Source organism: Protopterus annectens, chromosome 6.part0 (assembly GCF_019279795.1).
Source record: "Protopterus annectens isolate FY-2018-M chromosome 6.part0, PAN1.0, whole genome shotgun sequence".
Lineage (NCBI taxonomy): Eukaryota > Metazoa > Chordata > Ceratodontiformes > Protopteridae > Protopterus > Protopterus annectens.
The window spans coordinates 1,579,471,015-1,579,489,696 of NC_056737.1; the positions used below are offsets into that span (position 1 = coordinate 1,579,471,015).

General features: G+C 36.3%; 1 protein-coding gene across 1 annotated transcript in view; it reads left to right on the forward strand.

Annotated features, from left to right (window-relative positions):
• LOC122804009 (high affinity cGMP-specific 3',5'-cyclic phosphodiesterase 9A-like) overlaps nt 1-18,682 on the forward strand; it is a 708,135-nt gene that overhangs the window by 523,427 nt on the left and 166,026 nt on the right. The gene's annotated exons all lie outside the window — the stretch shown is intronic.

An 18,682-nucleotide genomic window follows, 5' to 3' on the forward strand; every position in this document is an offset into this window, starting at 1 on the left:
GCTGCGCAAACAATGCTGTCAAGCAGTAAGTCACATACAGTAACTAACAATCTAAAAATGAGAAGCAACAGTATGTTGCTGCTATTAACAAGTGCAGAACATGATCTTAACTAGTACGTTAATAACATATTTATGACCATCGCAGCAGCTCAATATCAAATAATACTGACCTAGAACGCAGCTGCAAAGTGCCCTGAACTTGCATCAAATCTCAAATGGAAAGCGCCATTACCATTCAGGAAATCCACAGGAATGAAATCAGTCCATGGCGATCACAAACAAAATAAAATCGCTCCCACTATCTGGACAAGAGAATTCACAAATATAATCAAGACAACAAAGGCCAGTCCGGCAGTGAAAGGTGTCCTACTGACAACAACAGCTAGCAGGCATGAGAGCGGGGTAGCAACCAGCTGCTAGCATACTGAAGCATTACTAGTAAACATATAACCTGATGGAAAACTCACCATCTAGCAACATAAACCTACACACCCATAATGAAAAAATGAAAGAATATTGTCAAAAAAACCTGAAAAGGAAAATATATAAAAAATATAAACGGCAAAAATCAACAGTCAGATTACGAACAACAGCCCATTCATCTCTAGTAATATCAGACACTCAAATATCTCAGCGGACTACCAATAAGGCGGTTCAAACTACTATTATTTCACTGAAAACCTGACAGATGCAAAATCTGTCAACAGTCAGCACCCAAATAAAGCTTAAAAGTCCAAAGGACCTAACCAAAACATATGAGTAAAAAGGCTGTACTATGGAATGTAAACAGTAACAATAAAGTACATGTGAGATGATAAAAACTAAGCTAAACTGAGACAGGTTTCAAAGTCCTATATAATGTCTGTAACCATTAGCGAGTTAAAAAACTCGGCTCTAGTAGTATCCAGCTGAATTCTCTTGTCCAGATAGTGGGAGCGATTTAACAATAGAGTTAGAGTATACATTTCATTTGTATTTGTGAATTGATGTATTGTATACTTTCATTCAGAAATTATTGTTTTCCGTTTCATGATTCATGTTTCGTGTTCTGGCCATGATTATTTACAATTTTGTAGTAATGCAAGTTTGGTTTGCCAGCAGGCTTGTATCGTCAGTTTGATAGATGGTTTTGTTTTATTTACGTAGAACAGCTTGTCTAAGGCATTTTTTGCTATTTTTGACACTTTTTAAACTTTTTTAAGGAATTTTTATTTGTTTTATAAAAAAATTTTTAATGTTGTCTCTTTAAACTAGCCTACAATGATTGTTATCAATTATCCAATTAGGGTCTAAATTGGTTAGTTTGAGCGCCAAAAGACTTTGTATAAAAAGCTGTCTAAATTCATGTTTTATTACACCTGAAGAAGCGTAGTGTAGCTACATGAAAGCGCTTGTGTGTTCCTGTTCCAAATAAAAAAGCTTTCCATATCGGTGGTTATCTCTGTGTGGTGTCTCCAGTGGATTTTGTGTGTTTCAATTTAGGATAATAAATAAAGATGGAAAGGTGGAGGCAAAAATCAAAAGAACTGCATGAAATGGGAGGGGAGGCACAGCAATTTCTATAGATAAGAAAAACAGAAAAAGAAGATGCAGAACTTGGGACAGATTTGTTGGATGGTAGACACATGAATTATTTTATGGGCATGACTCACTCAGAATCACTCACTAAATGTATTTTATATCGGGAATTACAAAAAAGGTTGGAAGATACTGGTTTTGAAATAGTGTAGTAGGAATGGAGGATTGCTGGCATGTGTCTTCTTGGAGGAAGATATAATGAGAAAGGAGAAAAAGCAATAAAAGGCAAAGTTCAGGGTCCAACAACACTACTTCATTGGGTCCTACAACAAATGTGACTTAAAAGGTTAAGGTAATGAGCTACAAATATGTCACGCATAGTCACCTGAGTTTCAGTTCCACAACCACTGTATGCATACTGCATAACGCTGGGTAAGTCTCTTAAAAATATTATTTTTATCAGTTGATGCCTATAACAAGACACCTGTGCCTAGTGATTTATTTCCTAATTAACAAAGGAATTAAATAAATAAAATAATATATGAAGGGACCAGTGTATAACTATGTTCAACAGATGCCAACAAGGGAAGTACCTGCAAAGTGAAAGACTGGCTAAGTTACTTAGCTCAAATTAGCTGTATCATATCTAACCAGGTCAGTACTCCAGGATTCCCCTGTATCTAGGTGCCTATATTATTTATCTTTTATTACTAGTAAAAGAATAAAAGGAAATATAAACAGACTGCCTGCATGGTACACAAATCTGTAACAATAGCTCTGGTGAAAAGGGGTTAGACAGTAGATCCTGATGCTGGAAGAGCTGGCTTAGGTTAGATGGAACCATACAGATGTTAGTTCTCCTACAATTGAATAAGGAGGGGTTAAGTCTAACAACTCAGATGACTCCTGGATGACAGCCAGGAAGTCAAAATCAAACACAGGTGGATTAGCTTGCCAAACATTCTACTGTGCTCTGCCCAGGATGTTGGCGTGCTTGAATATCCCCCCACGTTTAGTCCAGTATTGTAAATATTTCATTACTCTTGCCAGTGGGAAAAGTGAGTAGAGCAAAATAAAAATCTGATGCTGCTTTGTACAATGGATTGCCACTTTTTGACTATTGGCTTCCACTATCTGGTCATGACTTTTTTAAATGAAGTTTCAAAATGTATACATTTACATATACATCCATAGCACAAATTCACCAGTGCAACAAATCAGGTGTTGTTCATTTATATAAGAGACACCTTATCAATTGTTTTAAGCTATGGTAAAATAGCAAAAACCCAAACCAACCCTGATGATGGTTTCACTGATGGCCCCTCTTAGTTGTCTCTCCAACAGGGATGTAGGTGATGAGTGGGCCAATTAACTAAGAAAGGATTTTATGGTCAGCTGGCAGTGACAGCAAAAAAAATGTGTCTCAAAAAGTGTCACAGTGTTCGAGGATATCAACCAATTGGGTCGGGTCTTGCCTGATCAACCACTATAAAGACTGAGGGAGAACAGTCCTCTCTCTCTATCTATCTGTCTATCTATAGAGAGAGTTCAGACTGTTCTCCTGTCTACATGTGTGAGCTCAGATTTTTTTTATATATAAGTATCAAGGGATGTAGAGTACTGTGGGCTGCAGGGTGGGGGGGCTTACCCAGTGCAAGAAATGTTTGTTTTTATAATTTACTGTCTGTTGATGAAAATGCCTGTATTCCCAGTCCTGCATACAATGAGAGATCAGACTGTTCCCCTTTCTCCATGTTAGAGTGATCTCAGAATGTTTTATATACAAGTATCAGGTGGTATGGGGTACTGTGAGTTGTAGGGAAGGGTGGGCTTGTCCAGTGCAAAAAATTATTTTTATAATGTACTGTCTGTTAACAAGAACACTTACATTCCTGATGCTGGTCTCCTAGCCTGTTAGCTTGTCAACATGTAATTAGTATTGACAGGTGAAGGTTTAGGCTTAGCTGGCTTGAGCCCAATGAGTTAGCTGTCAATGTAATGGACAAGTCTCAACAAACCTGTTTGCATACCAGACACATATGTAATTAAGACCTCACTGGACCATGTCAAACAAACAATAAGTTAACTATCAACATTTATTTATTTATCTATTTATTTCCAGTTTGATGACTGGGGAGGTCCACTAGGCTCAGGGAGCCCGTTTTCAGTGGATGCCCAGGGAGAAAAGCTCCGCATTACATAGTTTAGTTACATATACAATCATATCAAAGAAGACACAATTATAATTTCATTCCATGCTAGAGAACAGGAATAAATTCTTTGGTTACATAGTACCGAAATATTTAGGATGGCAGTGGTAACTTAATTGAGAGGGAGAATAAAGACTTAGAAGGAAAAGAGGAAAAAAAAGGTGGGATAGGTTATTTATAATACGTTAAATGATTCAAAAGAGCTTCAGGTTGAATGGCAAAAAACGATAAAAAGCCTCGGCTCGGACACACTGAATTTATTTTAATACACAAGATAAAAGTACGTTGAGCGCTTTCATCTGAAACCAGACTTCATCAGAACGTACATCATAATGTTCAGATTGTTTAAATAGATCATCTGACCAAAATTGGCGCCAAAACTTCTTGCAGTGCAATTAATTTATATAAAATGTAAATACATAATATTCATAACACTACTGCTGATGTCATCTTGTAAAATAAAATAATGTAATGTTTCATATGCAAAATACATTAAAAATACTACATGATGTATATATAACATAAAAATATATGTATAACATAAAAATACATATGGCATAAAAAAACTTGAAAATAAAAATATATATATGATGTCCATATAATGATATCAATCATCCTTATGCCCTAATACAATGCCTAATGATGTGACCCGAATAAATGATGGGGCCTTGAAGCACATTCTCTTAAATACTCCTATACTATAGCTGTATAATAGAGGACTAAATGACTAGAAAGAACATGCAACAAATGTAAACATGGTAGTCTAAATCCCCTATCTTCTACCTATTTTTTTCAATATTAAAAATGGTTTTATGCTGATGTTATCATTGATACCTGGAAAGTTTGTGGCATCAGAAATGATCTGCCACCTACTTTCTTTTAAAGCCAGCATTGCTTTAATATTGCCCCCATATGGTGATTGTTCCACCTTGTCAATGATATGAAACAAAAATAAATGGTTGTCATTTGTGTTTGACACATGACAGTACAGAGCATTCCTAATGTCTTTTTTACTGATGGCATACTGATGCTCGTAAATACGTCTTTTAAAATGTCTTTCTGTCTTGCCTATGTAGAATGCGTTGCATGCTACACAGGTTGCCAGATATATCACAAACGTGGAACTACAGTTGCCATTTATGCTTGGTATAAATGTTTGATTCACATTGTTTAATCTAGTACCTCTGCACATTTTAATGTGTTTGCATTGATTACAATGCCCACATTTGGTCGTATGTTTATTCACTCTTGCAGATGTACCTTTTGTACTCTCCAGTAATTTCTTAATATTGAAGCCTGTCTTATATACTATTTTCGTGTCAATACCTAAAATTGACATAGCCTCCTTGTTGACTACAAATTGATTCCATCTCTCTTTTATACAATTTTCTATATATTTAACTATAGGTGAATAAGTCAATACACATACCCTAAGACCATGCTCTGATGACTTATAATCTCCCTTAATGGTTATGATGGTATTGTTGTCTCCTAATAGGGGTTTATACTTGTTTCCCCATTCTTCTATTATGTATTTATTAATGTCATTTAATACTTTTTTGGGGTACCCCCGATTTATAAACATAGTTTTTATAAGATCTATTTCTCTCATCATTGAATCTTTTGTTGAGCACATCCGGGCTGCCCTTATACATTGGCCTTTATAAATATTTTTGAATACATGCTTAGGGTGGTTGCTGGTGTACGACAAATAGTCATTAGAAAACGTGTCCTTTCTATAGATACATGACTTAAAGCCAGTGTCCCCATGACTTATATATGTGTCGAGATATGCTATTCCTTCTTCTTTTATGTCATGGGTGAATCTCAAAAATTCTGTTGTACTGTTAATATAACTTATAAATTTGTCTATTTCCTCCAACGGGCCATCCCATAATATAAACAAATCGTCTAAGAATCTGGTGTAATACCTAATATACTGATAGAATTCAGATTTAAAGATGTATTCAGATTCCCACTCCAGCATTACCATGTTGGCAAAAATCGGGGCACATGATGCGCCCATGGCCACGCCCCTGGTCTGCTTAAATAACTCGCCTTGGAACTGAATATAATTACTTTCAAGTATCAAACCCATCATATCCGTTATAAGACAAATTTTATCCCAACTCATATTTGTCTTCTTTCTTAGACTGTTTGAAAAATACTCCAGCCCTACTTCCTTAGGAATGCAAGAGAATAAGTCGATCACATCGATGGTTAAAAATCTTAATTCCTTTTTCCATATCTGTGGGGTTAATTGTGATAGAAACGTCCATGAGTCTTTGATAAGATGTGGTGTAACCTTGTATACTGGTTTGACCCATGTGTCTATAGCTGTACCTAAGGGAAATGTTTTAGACCTACTTCCTGATATGATTGGCCTAAAAGGTGGATGTTCTAAATTTTTATGCACCTTAGGTATTCCCACAATGGTGGCTAGCACTGGATATTCCACTTTCAAATACTGTATGTCTCGCTGGTGATCCTCTTGTCCAGCAAGTATTCTTCCAAGGCCATATCTACCCTCCTATGTCCAATGTTGATTTCATTGGATGATGTTATTGCATAGTTCCCTGAATTATATAAAATATTTTGTATCTCACTAATATAGTCCATGCTGTTAAACATAACTATGCCTCCACCCTTGTCGGGTTTCATCAATCTAACTTGCTTGTTATTAATACATTTTGTAAGGCATTCTTGTTCAGTCTTTGTAAGGTTAAATTCAGTGTTATTGTCCATTGCTTTAATTTTATACATGTCACTGCAAACCGTTTTCTCAAAAAGTTGTATGTTAGGATTGCTGGGAGGTATAAAAATACTTTTCTTCCTCAATTCACTATGTATAATTTGTTCTGTCCCTTTGGACTGCTGTTCAAAATATAATGCTAAATTCAATCTCCTACAGTATAACTTCACTTCCATAATAATATCAACAAGGTTGAATTTAACCGTGGGAATGAACTTCATACCCTTGGAGAATAGACTAAAAAATTCATCAGTAATTTCGTGGTTCGTATAGTTAAATACGTTAAACCCATTTTTGGTATACAATATTTTGTCTTTGTTATCTATATGTACTGTATTAAGTTCATGCATTTTGTCTACTGCCCTATCCATAGTTTTAGCACCATCCATCAATATTGATGTGTCCTTGTGTAATGTATTTGATGCATCCATAAATGCTACTTGTGCCTCACTCTGATAATGGTTGGTGCTAACCGTTTGAGGAGCATTTATCTCCATTTCCTGTTCCTTGCCCCATAATAGTTTTTTGATAAATGATTATCTCCCTGCTGATGTAAATCATCATTAACCTTCCTGTGTGTACTTGGTAACTTCTCAACATAATGCTGTTTACTGGCATTCTGTTTCGGCCATACATAAGCCCTGTTGTTAGCATATAAATCAACATCCCTCATTAATTTCCTTTCCTTCCTTTGATATATAGCAATAGCTTTCTTGTCTGCATCAACAAATTGCTTTTCATACAATTCGTTCCACTGATTGAACGAACTGTCATTCAGAATTTCAACATTTAACCTGTCTACTTCTACAATAAGACTGGACAACTTTTCATCATTTTTCTGTATTAAAACCTTAAGATAATCAAAACCAAAGCTATCAAATAACTTGTTGAATACAATGATAGTGTCATCATTAATGTCATGACCCATGGGTAGTTTGAAAAACCTAATACCCTTAGGCACAACATGTAACGTTAAACATTTGCTAAAATATGCATTTTCGATTTTTATGTTCTTAATTGTAACTAGTTTTTTGCCCAACAGATATATTTTATCCTTAATATTGTTTTTTACAACATATTCATTCACACTATCACTTCTTGTATTGTAATTAACTTCATGTTTGTTATATCTATCAAAGTTGTATTCATCATTTAAAAATTTATCAAAAACACAATTGTTGTTACCGCTGTTACATCTGTTCGTTTTACCAGGTACGTAGCTACGTACTTGTTTTTTAACATATGGGCTTAAATGTAAATCAATACCTTTGTTAGAGTCCATATATGTATTAGTACTAGCTGCGTAAGTCCTTGTTGGTGCTGTCCTTTTGGGACGAGCACCTAAACGATCGTTGTCTTCCCTTAGTTGAAACAAACTAAAGTCAAATGTGAAATCTTCAGAGAGGGACTTGCTGTTCCGTTCCCTCCTCACATCCTCACCACGTTGGTTAGTTGTAGTTAGTATTTTGTCCATAGGGCTACCTTGCCCATTTGGAATAGCTATTTGCGTGCTTGCATCAATCCTTAATGCAGTGGAAGAATTTAGCAGTTCATTTCTTTCCGTTCGTTCCTCGCTAGAAGTGAATGAAGTTTGTCTGCACCGCAAAGTATGTTTGGCATCGATGCTACCAATAGCAATGGAGCGTTCCACCAGCTCCATAAGCTTAGTCATCTCCTCTTTGAGCATGCTTAATTCATTACGGATAGAAGCCAATTCACTCTGGTCCAATAAAGCCTGAGTGCCTTCGTTATTCTCCATACCTTCAGCAGCTGACCAATCCTACCCAACAATGCCAACAACTTAAATGATTCAAAAGAGCTTCAGGTTGAATGGCAAAAAACGATAAAAAGCCTCGGCTCGGACACACTGAATTTATTGAAATACACAAGATAAAAGTACGTTGAACGCTTTCATCTGAAACCAGACTTCATCAGAACGTACATCATAATGTTCAGATTGTTTAAATAGATCATCTGACCAAAATTGGCGCCAAAACTTCTTGCAGTGCAATTAAACAATTTATATAAAATGTAAATACATAATATTCATAACACTACTGCTGATGTCATCTTGTAAAATAAAATAATGTAATGTTTCATATGCAAAATACATTAAAAATACTACATGATGTATATATAACATAAAAATATATGTATAACATAAAAATACATATGGCATAAAAAACTTGAAAATAAAAATATATATATGATGTCCATATAATGATATCAATCATCCTTATGCCCTAATACAATGCCTAATGATGTGACCCGAATAAATGATGGGGCCTTGAAGTACATTCTCTTAAATACTTCTATACTATAGCTGTATAATAGAGGACTAAATGACTAGAAAGAACATGCAACAAATGTAAACATGGTAGTCTAAATCCCCTATCTTCTACCTATTTTTTGAGGGATGATGATTTATATGCTAACAACAGGGCTTATGTATGGCCGAAACAGAATGCCAGTAAACAGCATTATGTTGAGAAGTTACCAAGTACACACAGGAAGGATAATGATGATTTACATCAGCAGGGAGATAATCATTTATCAAAAAACTATTATGGGGCAAGGAACAGGAAATGGAGATAAATGCTCCTCAAACGGTTAGCACCAACCATTATCAGAGTGAGGCACAAGTAGCATTTATGGATGCATCAAATACATTACACAAGGACACATCAATATTGATGGATGGTGCTAAAACTATGGATAGGGCAGTAGACAAAATGCATGAACTTAATACAGTACATATAGATAACAAAGACAAAATATTGTATACCAAAAATGGGTTTAACGTATTTAACTATACGAACCACGAAATTACTGATGAATTTTTTAGTCTATTCTCCAAGGGTATGAACTTCATTCCCACGGTTAAATTCAACCTTGTTGATATTATTATGGAAGTAAAGTTATACTGTAGGAGATTGAATTTAGCATTATATTTTGAACAGCAGTACAAAGGGACAGAACAAATTATACATAGTGAATTGAGGAAGAAAAGTATTTTTATACCTCCCAGCAATCCTAACATACAACTTTTTGAGAAAACGGTTTGCAGTGACATGTATAAAATTAAAGCAATGGACAATAACACTGAATTTAACCTTACAAAGACTGAACAAGAATGCCTTACAAAATTTATTAATAACAAGCAAGTTAGATTGATGAAACCCGACAAGGGTGGAGGCATAGTTATGTTTAACAGCATGGACTATATTAGTGAGATACAAAATATTTTATATAATTCAGGGAACTATGCAATAACATCATCCAATGAAATCAACATTGGACATAGGAGGGTAGATATGGCCTTGGAAGAATACTTGCTGGACAAGAGGATCACCAGCGAGACATACGAGTATTTGAAAGTGGAATATCCAGTGCTAGCCACCATTGTGGGAATACCTAAGGTGCATAAAAATTTAGAACATCCACCTTTTAGGCCAATCATATCAGGAAGTAGGTCTAAAACATTTCCCTTAGGTACAGCTATAGACACATGGGTCAAACCAGTATACAAGGTTACACCACATCTTATCAAAGACTCATGGACGTTTCTATCACAATTAACCCCACAGATATGGAAAAAGGAATTAAGATTTTTAACCATCGATGTGATCGACTTATTCTCTTGCATTCCTAAGGAAGTAGGGCTGGAGTATTTTTCAAACAGTCTAAGAAAGAAGACAAATATGAGTTGGGATAAAATTTGTCTTATAACGGATATGATGGGTTTGATACTTGAAAGTAATTATATTCAGTTCCAAGGCGAGTTATTTAAGCAGACCAGGGGCGTGGCCATGGGCGCATCATGTGCCCCGATTTTTGCCAACATGGTAATGCTGGAGTGGGAATCTGAATACATCTTTAAATCTGAATTCTATCAGTATATCAGGTATTACACCAGATTCTTAGACGATTTGTTTATATTATGGGATGGCCCGTTGGAGGAAATAGACAAATTTATAAGTTATATTAACAGTACAACAGAATTTTTGAGATTCACCCATGACATAAAAGAAGAAGGAATAGCATATCTCGACACATATATAAGTCATGGGGACACTGGCTTTAAGTCATGTATCTATAGAAAGGACACGTTTTCTAATGACTATTTGTCATACACCAGCAACCACCCTAAGCATGTATTCAAAAATATTTATAAAGGCCAATGTATAAGGGCAGCCCGGATGTGCTCAACAAAAGATTCAATGATGAGAGAAATAGATCTTATAAAAACTATGTTTATAAATCGGGGGTACCCCAAAAAAGTATTAAATGACATTAATAAATACATAATAGAAGAATGGGGAAACAAGTATAAACCCCTATTAGGAGACAACAATACCATCATAACCATTAAGGGAGATTATAAGTCATCAGAGCATGGTCTTAGGGTATGTGTATTGACTTATTCACCTATAGTTAAATATATAGAAAATTGTATAAAAGAGAGATGGAATCAATTTGTAGTCAACAAGGAGGCTATGTCAATTTTAGGTATTGACACGAAAATAGTATATAAGACAGGCTTCAATATTAAGAAATTACTGGAGAGTACAAAAGGTACATCTGCAAGAGTGAATAAACATACGACCAAATGTGGGCATTGTAATCAATGCAAACACATTAAAATGTGCAGAGGTACTAGATTAAACAATGTGAATCAAACATTTATACCAAGCATAAATGGCAACTGTAGTTCCACGTTTGTGATATATCTGGCAACCTGTGTAGCATGCAACGCATTCTACATAGGCAAGACAGAAAGACATTTTAAAAGACGTATTTACGAGCATCAGTATGCCATCAGTAAAAAAGACATTAGGAATGCTCTGTACTGTCATGTGTCAAACACAAATGACAACCATTTATTTTTGTTTCATATCATTGACAAGGTGGAACAATCACCATATGGGGGCAATATTAAAGCAATGCTGGCTTTAAAAGAAAGTAGGTGGCAGATCATTTTTGATGCCACAAACTTTCAGGTATCAATGATAACATCAGCATAAAACCATTTTTAATATTGAAAAAATAGGTAGAAGATAGGGGATTTAGACTACCATGTTTACATTTGTTGCATGTTCTTTCTAGTCATTTAGTCCTCTATTATACAGCTATAGTATAGGAGTATTTAAGAGAATGTACTTCAAGGCCCCATCATTTATTCGGGTCACATCATTAGGCATTGTATTAGGGCATAAGGATGATTGATATCATTATATGGACATCATATATATATTTTTATTTTCAAGTTTTTTATGCCATATGTATTTTTATGTTATACATATATTTTTATGTTATATATACATCATGCAGTATTTTTAATGTATTTTGCATATGAAACATTACATTATTTTATTTTACAAGATGACATCAGCAGTAGTGTTATGAATATTATGTATTTACATTTTATATAAATTGTTTAATTGCACTGCAAGAAGTTTTGGCGCCAATTTTGGTCAGATGATCTATTTAAACAATCTGAACATTATGATGTACGTTCTGATGAAGTCTGGTTTCAGATGAAAGCGCTCAACGTACTTTTATCTTGTGTATTTCAATAAATTCAGTGTGTCCGAGCCGAGGCTTTTTATCGTTTTTTGCCATTCAACCTGAAGCTCTTTTGAATTATTTATAATACGTACAATTATGTGATTTACATTTATGTTAGGTTAGCTTGTACTCAGAGTTAGTCAGGAGTTTAAGGGGTGGATTGATTATTATGCTAGGTGGGGAGACTGCAGTTGCATTTCCTGTTAGAGGAAAGGTAGGAATGTAGCTGAGTTTTAAAGTTTTCAAAGTTTTCACAAGTCCTTAGAGAGGAAGGAAGAGAATTCAATTTTTTAGCTAAGGAAAAGGATAGAAGAAGCGGACCAGCAGAACGACTGGGTTTATGGACAGTGATTAGGTCTTGGTGAGTAGATCTTAGAGTTCTTTGAGGGGTGTAAGGTTGAAGGATGTTGGTTAGTGCTGGGCACTTAGTAGGTTGAAAAATTAGTCTGTGGGCTGTAGTAATTTGTAGATAGTCTAGATGGTTGGAGAGTTCAAGCCAATTTAACAAATGAAGGGCAGTACAATGATGGGAGGAGAATTTGGCTTTGGTTGCAAATTTAGAAATCTTATTATAACAAACTTCCAATTTGGAGGAGAGAGAGGCAGATACATTTGTTAGTAGAGGGGCGCCATACATTAGTGAGGGGAGTAGATAGGTAGTGGCGAGAGTTTGTCTGGTGGAAGGAAAGAGAAAGTGGATGTTTCTGTATAGCATACCAAGTTTTATATGGGTTTTCTTAATGTTTTGCTGGATGTGAGTGTCGAATTTTAGGTGTTCATCAGTAGTAACCCCAAGTAGTTTAGCAAAGGGAACAACCTCTATAGTAATTGTTTTGGCTAATAATTTGAAACGAGTTTTTATCAAGAGGGGAAGCTTTTGAGGGTGAGAATAATAGTATTTTGGATTTGTTGGCATATAGTGAGAGGTGGTTTTGGAGCATCCAGTTTTCAGTGGTGGAGAATGCAGTTTGGTTCACTGTTTAAAGCTCCTAGAGGTTAGAGGCGCAGCAGACTAAAGCTGAATCATCTGCATATTGTACAATTTTGGTGTTGGGCATGGCTTTGTGGAAATCATTAATAAAGATGTTGAATAGCATTAGTCCGAGTAAAGATCCCTGGGGTAACCCAGTGAGGGTAGGAAGGAAGGTTGAGGTGCATTTCCCCCATTTCACAGCTTGAGACCTGTCAGAGAGGTAGCTTGAGAACCAGGATAAGGTATTCTTGGGGAGATTAAGGTTAGAAAGATGGTATCAAATGCATTGGACAGATCTAGTAGAACTGTTGATACTATTCTTCCAGAGTCACAGGCAAGATTTATTGTGTCTAAGAAGGAGAGAAGGGCAGTGACAGTACTATGGCCAGGTTGGAAGCCATGTTGGGTTGGAGTGATTAGTTGGTGATTGGCTAGGAATGGCATAAACTGAAGGTGGATGCATTTTTCCAGAAGTTTTGAAATTGGGGAAAGGATAGCTATGGGGTGGTAGTTAGAGATGTTATTGTTTTTTCCTCCTTTATGGAGAGGTAGAATAAAGGCAGCATGCCATAATTTGGGCACATAAGATTTCTACATGGATCTATTGATCAAGATGCTAATGGGCAGAGTTTCTTCCTTTTTGTTGTAAAGTTTGTTTATGGCAAGGGACCACCAGATTGGCTTCCTTTTTTTGGAGGAGAGTGTCTTGGTTCTCTTGGGGATGGCACGATTCATGCATGAGTGGGTGTGCTCGTACAGTGCCTTAGTGTAGGATTCAGCAGTCAAACTCTCAGTTCCCGTCTGCATGGGTGTCGTGAAGTTTGTCACTTCTGACATGAGTAGCATGAAGGTGGCTTTGGATAAGTTTTTTATGGCGGTTTCCTTACTGGAGGGTGGAGGTGGGATGTGGATGTCAAGGGTGATTAGCTTATGGTCAGACCTGACCAATGACGGGGTGACCATAGGAGTGGAGCATCGATTTCCCATGTTGGTAATGACCAGGTCTAGGATACTGGAGCCCCTGGTGAGACTAGGGATTAGTTGATCCAGGGCACTGGAATTTATGAATTCCAAGAACCGTTGGGGAAAGTTGTTGGTACATGAGTAGTTTTCCCAGTTAATGGCAGGGTAGTTGAAATCACCCAGTATTAATTTGTTTGGTTGTATCTTAATATTTCCAGTATGTTTAGAAAGGTGTAGTGAGAATCTTGGGGCATGGTGGGGGATCTGTAGCAAGGTACAATTTGGATTGCAGTCTTACCAAGTGTTAGTTGCACCTGGAGAATTTCAGATGCATTGTGTTGGGCAACTAGCCTGGTGTTGTGAATATCCTTGGTGAATACGGACACTCCTCCTCCTTTAGTGTTTCAGTCCTGGTTTGGTGGCTGAAAAGTGTGGTAAGAGTTGTAGCCTGGTATTGCAGGGGTGCTCTCGGGAGCCTTGAACCAGGTCTCAGTTACTGCATAGATATCAATGTTCTCCATTTTTAGGAGTGCCTCGAGAGAGTGCATTTTGAGGTTTAGACTTCTAGCATTGAGTAGCATTACCTTCAGATTTTTCATTCTTGCACCTGTTACGGTGGTGGTTTTGTCCATTGAACTTTGCCTAAAAAAGGCACTCTAGGGGTGGCAAGAGCCTTAGCCAGTAACCTGAATCCCAGGGGCGACAGGTGCAGACCATCTCTGGCAAAGCATTGTGGTCTGTCGATCATGTCGTCCCAGGCAAACAGATACTGGATCCACTTTGAATGACACCAGAAGCTTAGCCAATTGCTGAAGTCAATCATTTTGTCCTTATACTGTGGTATAATTCTGGGCAAAGGCAGGATGCATTTCAGGGCTTGGGTCGTACCTGCCTGGGCCACATGAACCAAGAGCTCTTCCAAGTCTCTTTTCATGTAGTCCAGGGAGGTACATCTCAAGTCATTCACTCCAACATGGACAATGACAGAGTCATATTTGTACTTGCTGTGTAGTGACTTGAGTGCATGCGTTATGTGGTGGATCCTGGCACCTGACAGGCAGCTGACTGTAATTTTCTCCTTTTCAGCCTGGTGAATGAGACATCAGTATGCCTGACTATAGAGTCACCTATGACTAAAGTGCTGGGTACGTTTTCCCTTGCCTTAGGGGCTGTTGTTGGGTGGCACACTGGTGTTGTGAGCTATGTGACACTTTGGTTGTTATTGGTGTTTGTTTGCATTTCAGCTTAATTCCAGCAAACATTTAGTAGTCTGGTTCCTACTTTACCCCATTCCCATTTTCCCTTTTCATTAATAAACTACCCTTAAATATTACCAGATGCAAATCATTCTCTATGCAGATGACATTGTCATCACAGAGGCAACACGTCACATATCACCATAAAAAGACCTAGAAAGTTATGTAAATGAACTATAGCAATGGTTAATGCACAAAAATCTGATCCTCAACACCAACAAAACAAAACTGATGATATTTAACACATGGAAAAACTCTCCCCTGTCTATCAACAATGGAATATGTATCACAATAACAATGACCTACTAGATAGTAAAATACTTAAAATATCTTGGCATTTCAATAGACCAGACATGAATATGCTAACACCATATGACCATCACAAAATCAAAATCAGAACACTGTTATTCTGGGGAAAAAATGCTATTGACAAAGAATCATTACTTGCCTAGATTGAATTTAGCTGCCAAAGTCTCCAACAAAATAGAAAAAAAAGATGAGATCTCCAGACCACATCCAATACCCTATGTAGAGTTATCCCTCAAGAACCCTATGTGAAACATCACTACCCACCTATACAAAATGCTAAATTACTCCTAATTAAGCAAAGATGTACTCTATTCCTTTGTTCCTTAACCTACAAATGTCTTAACCAAGACATATTTAATTTCTTTGCAAACTGCCCAAATAAAAAGTCTCCAACCTACAAACCTCAGATCCCAAAACAGCATTAATCTTCACATAACAAGCCACATTTCTCTACGTTGGGCCCCTAAATATGGGACTCACTAACCCAAATCTTAAAATCTACTATTACAAATAATTTAGAAATAGGCTGAATAATTTCTCTATAGATGTTTAGAGAAGAATTAAATGTGTCAAGGTTAGAGGTAGAGGAGGCTCAATTACTAACAATTAAGAGGAGGAGATGAGGGAAAAATGGTGATATATAACCAATCTATAGGAAAGTCTCCAGGAATAAATGGTATTCCTGTGGAAGTTTGGAAGCTATGAGGGAAGAAACTGATAGAGATCTAGGTTTTACTTACAGCATTTTAAAAGGAGGAGACGCACCAACATCCTGGAAGGCTGTAATACTTAAAGAGGGTAAAGACCCATCAGATCCAGCTTCATATAGGCTCATTTCATTTCTAAAAATGATATAAAGTGTTTATGTCTATAATGGCTAAAAGAATGGCAAAGGTGATGCCAAAATTGTTAAATATGAATTGTGGTGGTTTTGTGGAGGGGAGGCAAATATCTGACAACATGACAACATTAATAGACCAATGCTAATCCAGAGGGAAGCAGAAAGTAAGAAACTACAACTGTTGTTTCTGGGTCTTTATGCAGCAAAAGAATTTGACAAAGTAAGCTGTGATTTTATGAGCAGGGCAATGAAAGAATTTGCATTCCCTGACAAAATAATAAGGTTAATTAGGAGGATATGTTTGGGATTGGTGGTAAAAATTAAAGTGGGGGGTGCTTCTATGATAAGTACTTTTTGAACAAAGGAGCCAGGCAGGGGGATCCTCCTTCCCCTTTGTTATTTGCATTATATTTAGAATCGCTGGTAAAGAAAATAAGAAACTCAGAAATTCAAGGATAGAATTGGTATGGGAATCAGGAAAAGTTGGCTTTATTTACAGATGATGTTATTTTTGTACCCAATAAAACCAGAAAAGGACATTTCAATGTTGTCAAACATCCTGAAGCAGTTTCAAGTCTTTTCAGGATAAAAAATAATGAAGATAAAACAAAGACAATAGCTGCAAACTATGTAGCTACATAAGAATTGGTTAAGCAATAGTCACATTTATAGGGACATGATAAAGTGAAGTTCTATGGAGTATGGGTTAAAATGATTCTGTTATGGCAGCTAAGGATATGTAGGATACGTAGGAAGAGAGTAAACAAAAGATAATATAATAATATATATATATATATATATATATAATATAAAAACTAAGAAACTGGAAGCTCTGTTTTATGGATATGGACAGCAAGAGACAAGCAGTTAAAATGTTTTAGTCCCTTTAGTTTTATACACAGATCAGGCATGTTTTTTTATTAACTAGAACAAGAGTTGTGGTTATCAATTAATAAAGAATTGAAGGATTTTATCTGATAGTGGAAGAGGGTAAGAGTCAAGTGGGATAAGTTTATCCTTCCAATAGAGCAAGGTGGTTTGGGATTGCTTGATTTGAATGGTTATTTCATGGCTACACAGTTAAGGCTCCTATACATAGCACAAGCAGAAAACTATAATTCAAAGTGGAAAGGGTTGATGATGAAACAGAGTGAAGATCAGGAAACAAGGAGAGACTAGAATTTTGGATGAAGATCTTTAAGGAGAGTAGCAATAACCATACATAATATTATATTCATAAAGTGGCAGAAAGTAGTGTAAGAACTAAGGCAACACTGGAATGGAGAAAGTGGATTCTGGTGATAGGGGTGACTGTAATTAGGGGTACAGGGAATAGGCAAGAAGGGCTGGAATTTACTAGTGAAAACTGTCAAAGGAGCCAAGAAGTTATCAACATATTGCGAGCAAATAATTAGAGAGGGAAAGGTAAAATAATGGAAGAGGTTAAGAATACATATGGAGAGCAGGCTAGTGACTGCCTTCTATATCAAGGATTGATATCAGAGTATAGGCAAAGAGAAAGGAATAGGGGATACTGAGTGAAAGACCAGCACTGGTACTGTTTTATGTAGAATCTGAAATAGAAGTGACTGTTAATAAAGGGATAATTAGTAGGCCATATAAAATAGTGCATGGTAACTATACAAATCAATCAGTGGGATGTTAGAAAGGATTTGGAAGAGGGATTGGATAAGAAATTCACAAAGAAACAACAGAAGGATATATATGTATGGCTCCCAAATATACAACAGAGTCTAGAAGATTTAGGATTTTTGCTTGGAAGTGTTTGCATAGGTATTTCCATCCAAAACATTTTTTCTCAGGTAGATTGCAAATGTTGATACTAAGGGTATTCCTTATCATATGCCTATTGTTGGGAGAACAATTTCTGAGAATGTATAAATGTATAAATTCTTCGACAACACAATATATAATTTCTTTGTATTTGTAATTGTTTCCTGTTTTCTCCACAATCTCCCACTGTGACAGCATTTCACATTTCTGTTATCCCATTTTTGCTGTTATTCTACTACCCTTTGCTTACTAAAATGTTAATAATCCCCTTACTCTCTTAATCCATTCACATCTTTTATCTTTAACCTGGACATGAACAGCAACTTAGATTCAAGTTTTAACATATCTCCCTTATACCTCTTTGCTTAAATTATCTGCATCCTACATAACGGATTGCAGAGAAAGAAGATTTGATAGTCCATTGTATACAGCTTTTATACCTCTGACCTCTCAGCCCATAGCAGACCAGTTTACTGCAGAGATCTGTAATATTGTTTT